The sequence below is a fragment of the Pholcus phalangioides genome, unplaced genomic scaffold (genome assembly GCF_987345545.1).
Source record: "Pholcus phalangioides strain wild (caught in Gottingen) unplaced genomic scaffold, Ppha-v1.0 ptg000028l_1, whole genome shotgun sequence".
NCBI lineage: Eukaryota > Metazoa > Arthropoda > Arachnida > Araneae > Pholcidae > Pholcus > Pholcus phalangioides.
Window position 1 is genome coordinate 7,688,436 of NW_028301618.1, and position 6,152 is coordinate 7,694,587.

The following is a 6,152-nucleotide window of genomic DNA, read 5'->3' on the forward strand; positions in this document are numbered from 1 at the left end:
CCCTTCGTTCAGGAGACCTTCTCATCGAGACTAACACATCCAAACAAGCCGAACTCATTCAAAAGCTCACATCTCTCGGAGACATTCCAATAACAGTCAAAATCCATCCCACGTTGAATTATTCACGTGGTGTCATTTCAGATACTAACTTAATTAACATGGATGAAGAAGAACTAACACAAGAGCTGGCGTCTCAAGGCGTAACATCTGCCAAACATATTATGAGCCGCAAAGATGGCAATCCAGCTCCCACACGAAACATAATTCTCACATTCTCATCACCAACATTGCCGAAAGATATCAAAATAGGTTATTATAACCTCAAAATCCGGCCATACATTCCTAACCCTGTTCGATGCTTTAACTGCCAAAAATACGGCCACTCACGAACGGCGTGCCGCAGTCAACCCACCTGCGCAAAATGCGGTGAGAAGGACCACATTTCGGACAACTGCACTAATTCACCATTCAAGTGCGTCAATTGCGGTGGCAACCACCCCGCATTTGACAGAAAGTGTCCGAAATGGAATGAAGAAAAAGAGATCCAGAAGATCAAGGTCCTCAATAACATCTCATATATCGAAGCACGCCGTCGTATAACCTCTAACCAAACTCCAATAGGTACTAGATCATACTCTAATATGCTAACAAATCCATCATCAGCTAATATGACTAACAATGTCACCAAAGCATCCGTAACAACTCAGACTGAACCAATAGCTGATACATCAACTCAAACATCATCATCTAACCAACCGTGTAATAGTTGTGGCTGCTGTTGCTCTGCTGGATTACGGAGGGAGTCCACTACCTCCGAAGAAGAGGCAGGAAAAGCAACAGTGCACACATTCAAAAAACCTACTGTTACTAAACCCAAGATTAATTCTGGAAATAAATCCAAAAAGACCGGATATTCAAGAAAAGCGATACAGAGAGCAATAAAATGTCCCACCCTCAAGAATGTGTCACTAATTGATGACAAGTCAATTGGTGACATGGACCTTGACAATAGATCAGATTCCGGTACTACTCGCCGGAAACTAGACCGGAATAAATTTAAAGACCTCGAACCGTCTACTTCTACCTAATTTATGGCCAACATAATCCAATGGAACATTCGTGGTCTTAGATCCAACTATGAAGATCTCAAGGATTTGATCAATCACTATCATCCTGTTTGCGTGGCCCTCCAGGAAACTTTTACGAAGCCCTCGGAGACATGGAACATCAGGCGACATTCCCTGTTCCGTATTGATTACGATGACGGGAGTAGAGCCTGCCGCGGTGTTGCTTTGCTGGTTCCACATTACGTGTCGTCGCGCGTTCTAACGCTGCGCACGAACCTGCAAGCCATCGCGGTGGAAATCTCTACAGGCCTAAGAATTACCATCTGTTCCATTTATTTGCCACCAAATGACACCATCTTACAGAGAGATCTAGAAGATCTGATTGATCAATTACCTCCACCATTTTTTCTTCTTGGAGACTTCAATGCACATAACATGATATGGGGTTCTAACAGCAACACCCCACGTGGCGAGATGGTTGAACGGCTGTTAGAAGACATGGACCTCGCCATCATGAATGATGGCAGTTTCACTCATTTTCATGCCCCAAACAATAGTTTCACTGCAATAGATTTATCGTTATGCTCACCTTCACTCTTGCCCAACTGGTCCTGGTCGGTTGATCCGGACCTCCACGGGAGCAATCATTTTCCTCTAGTGGTTAAGTGCCTTGATCGAAGCCATAGCATACCTGAGGGTCCTCCTCGGTGGAAGCTTGTGGCCGCCCGATGGGCAGACTTCACGGTCAAGGCAGAAATCACGGAGGATATGGTTTCGCAACCCGACGTCGACCACTGTGTCGACCTTGTGACCAGTTGTATCATCTCTGCAGCAAATGAAACAATACCTAAAGTCTCCTCGAAACTTCCTAAATTTCCTAAACCTTGGTGGAACCACGAATGTAATCTCACGATTAAATCACAAAAGAAAGCATGGAGTAGGTTCCGGCGGTATCCTACCCATGACAACAAGTTGGCATTTTTAAAAGCAAAGGCGATAGCGAGAAGAACCAGGCGCCAGGCTCAACGCGAGTCTTGGCAAACGTTTACCACGGGAATAAATTCATCTACTTCATCCAAAATCATTTGGGACCGGATCCGAAAAATCAATGGTCATTATCAGTCTCATCCCATCAATATTTTAGACACCAATGGCACTATCATCAGCGATGTGAGGGGTATTGCGGATACCATCGCCGCCCATTTCGCCGCTGTTTCCAGCGATGCGAACTATCCCCCATCGTTTCATCCCATTAAATCATCGGCCGAACGTACATCGTACACCTTCCGGCCTTTTACACCGGAGGGATACAACTCATTGTTCACCCTTCATGAACTGACGACGGCCTTGCAGCGAAGTCCTGACTCAGCTGTAGGGCCCGATGCTATTCATTATTCCATGATTCGGCATCTCTCACCAGAATCACTGTCACATTTACTCATTTTATTTAATCGGATCTGGCTCAGTCATTCATTTCCTGACACCTGGCGAGCAGCCATAGTTCTTGCATTCCCGAAGCCTGGCAAAAATCCTCAACAACCGAACAGTTACAGACCTATTGCTTTGACCAGTTGTTTATGTAAGCTCATGGAACGCATGGTCAACTATCGCCTTATGCACTACCTTGAGGTTAACAATATTTTATCTAAACATCAAAGCGGCTTTAGACGGTTCAGGTCCACAACATGCAATCTATTACGCCTTGAGACATCAATAAGACAAGCATTCGTAAAGAGGGAGCATATGCTAGCCATATTTTTCGATATAGAAAAGGCCTACGATCGTACTTGGAGGCACGGAATTCTTTCCGACCTCTATAATTGCGGCTTGAGGGGCAACTTGCCTATTTTCATTAAGAACTTTCTCGCTCGACGCATCTTCCAGGTACGGATCGGAAGCACATTATCAGCTCCCCAAATCCAAGAACAAGGTGTACCTCAAGGTAGCATTTTAAGTGTAACACTTTTTATTTTAAGACTCAACGGGGTGTTGAACCAACTCCCGTTGTCAGTCACTGGCGCACTATACGTGGATGATCTGTTGATATCATATCAATCAGTGAATATGAGGTCAGCCGAGAGACAATTACAAACCGCACTCAACAAGATCAGCAAGTGGGCTCATAATAACGGCTTCTCTTTCTCCGCAGACAAAACCGTCGCTGTGCATTTTTGCCGGCGTCGTGAGCTTCATGATGACCCACAATTATTTTTAAATAATAGTCAAATACCTATTGTAGAGAATACAAAATTCCTCGGAATTACATTTGACAAGAAACTTACATTTAAACCTCATATTTCACAGTTGAGAGCTCGTTGCATGAAGACGATGAACCTCTTGAAGGTCATCTCTTCTACATCATGGGGAGCAGACCGTAAGTCGCTCCTCCACTTATATAAAGCTCTAATAAGATCAAAGCTCGACTACGGTTCCATTGTATACGGGTCAGCACCTCGGAGTTGCTCGACCCAATTCATCATCTCGCTCTCCGCATTTCCTCTGGAGCTTTCCGAACTTCTCCCATGGAAAGCCTCTATGTCGAATGCAACGAGCCATCACTGACATCAAGACGCCAACAACTTTCTTTGAAATATCATATCAAAATGAAGTCTTTACCAGGTCATCCACTTCATCGTGTCATTTTCAATCCGTCATTTCATAGACTTTTTGCTGCTCGACCTTCATGTGTTCCATCGTACGGTCTTCGTATGAGGGCACTTGTGGAAGAACTAGAATTAGACATCAGTCGTGTGGCCCCAGTTGCTTGGCAACTGGCACCATGGGAGCAGTCTCTGCCAGATGTCTCTCTTTCATTATCATTATACCCTAGAGCCACCACAGCAGATGTTATATATCGACAGATATTCTTTAGGCACAGGGGTAGGTACAACAGGTACTTTCCCATATATACCGACGGCTCTAAGAGCCCTGGGCATGTCGGTTGTGCCTACATCTGCTGTGAGGAGACATCTTTCAAACTTCCCGACATATTTTCTATTTACTCGGCAGAGCTGTACGCAATCCTTCAGGCTCTACGTCATATACGACGCAAACGCCACCGACGATGCATCATTTATAGTGACTCTCTCAGCGCGTTACAAGCACTGTGTTCCTGTACGTTTCACACTCATCCATTCATTCATGCCATTTTTCATGAACTGCATTACCTCATTCATCATGGTACCACAGTAAAATTATACTGGGTACCAGGTCATGTAGGAATACCGGGCAACGAAAAAGCAGACACCGCAGCTCGAACAACAACTAACATTGACAATAACCTTTTGGTACCTGCCAGTGACCACTTCTCAATCCTCCGGGAAGTGATGCATCACCGCTGGCAGGATCATTGGAACCATCAGATAAATAATAAACTTCATGCCATCAAGCCCACACTTGGCCTTTGGCGTTCGAGCTGCAGAACTAACAGAAAGGAGGAAGTTCTGCTTGCCCGGTTGCGCATAGGACACAGTCGCCTAACACAATCATATTTGTTATTACGAGAGAGTCAACCAGAGTGCCCTCATTGTCAAAGTCCATTGACCATTGCTCATGCTTTTACTTGTTCACATCATCGTCATCATTTTACGACCACTTTTGGTCATAGTCATCTTTCACTTCATGATATTTTAAATGACAATAACGATGCATCTCGCATTTTTAAATTCATCAAAGCCATTGGTTTTTATGACAAATTATAGTTTTTAAAATTTATGTCATTGTTTTACGTTTCATGTTCCGTTTTATATGTTTTAGTTTTTTGACATGACAGAAGGACATTTTTCTCATTTTTATGTCTTGCTTTGGCGCAGTTTGACCAAATTGGTCCTTGCGCCAAAAAATTCAAAATCCAATCCAATCCAGCCTCAACCAACCTCAATCTTCCTCTGCCTATAAGTGCGCGTTTTCTGTAAATCCTTTCAAATTACATACTGTATATAAGAAACGTATCGGGGACATTGAAATTTCGCTCAACACATTTCTAAGGGAGAAGGGTAAAAAAATAGAGGTGTCGAAATAATAGGTATGATTTAAATTTTTGCACTCATTTCAATTTTCAGAAATATAATCAGCCATCATGTTATATTTTTATTCCATATCTCGCACCCCCCGAGAATGCAATATGTACAAGATGTTTAATTGGAATTGCTGATCAAGTGCTCGCGAGCACGGAATCGGACACGAGCATCGAGCACTCTGGGTGGTTCAGAGAGCACCGTGTTGCTCGCGAATAACGGGTTGAAGATGTCTGGTCTAGTACATACTTGTTCCAACACCACTTACTATGAATAAGATAGAGATAAGGTTCGGTGAATCTTATCTAACCCCCCTCCCATGCAACTAACCCATCTGATAAGAGAGGAGTCCGGTGCAATTGACAGGTTTTACGAGCGGTGCAACTGACCCTTGTCCTTTTGATTGATGTGCAGTAAGTAGCGCTAAAAGCGTAGCCGCTATGGTGGTCATAGTGACGGACTTGCATCGCGAGGACCCGGGCTCGAACCCACCATCGCCATAGTGGTGGTCAGCTGAAGTTGGTTTTCTGTGGATCCCAACTTCAAGGCGCGAATGCGAGCCGATCTCCCCTTTAAAAAGTCTCGCCACAGAGAGCAACAGACCTATAAACAGTACAAATGTAATTCAATCATGACACATCGCTTACTTACCTTCTGAAATACAGATGGCAGCTCTGAAAAATCAAACAACACTACATACGCACTCAGCGCACGCACACACGCAGTTACACTTCCGGCACACTTCAACAGGTAGTAAATTGCCCATAAATGGTGATACACCTGAGTTGTGCTCGGTTTAAAAGAAAAGAAAAACGCTAAAAACGTAGACTATAGCCTCTTGTGTGTGAATAGGGCTTATCAAGGCGCCTGAGCGTAGACTATTTTCCAACGTCATCTCCCTTCCCTTAGCTGAATCATGCATAGTTGTCCAAAATGGTAAATACAATCCATGTCTCTGCTCTAATGGTTCCATTAGGGCCATTCGGTCAAAGCCTAAAACTGTCAGCACATCATTACAGTAGTTTTCTAAGAACACTAAACTGAAGAATTTTTCGTCGATGTTTGGAAT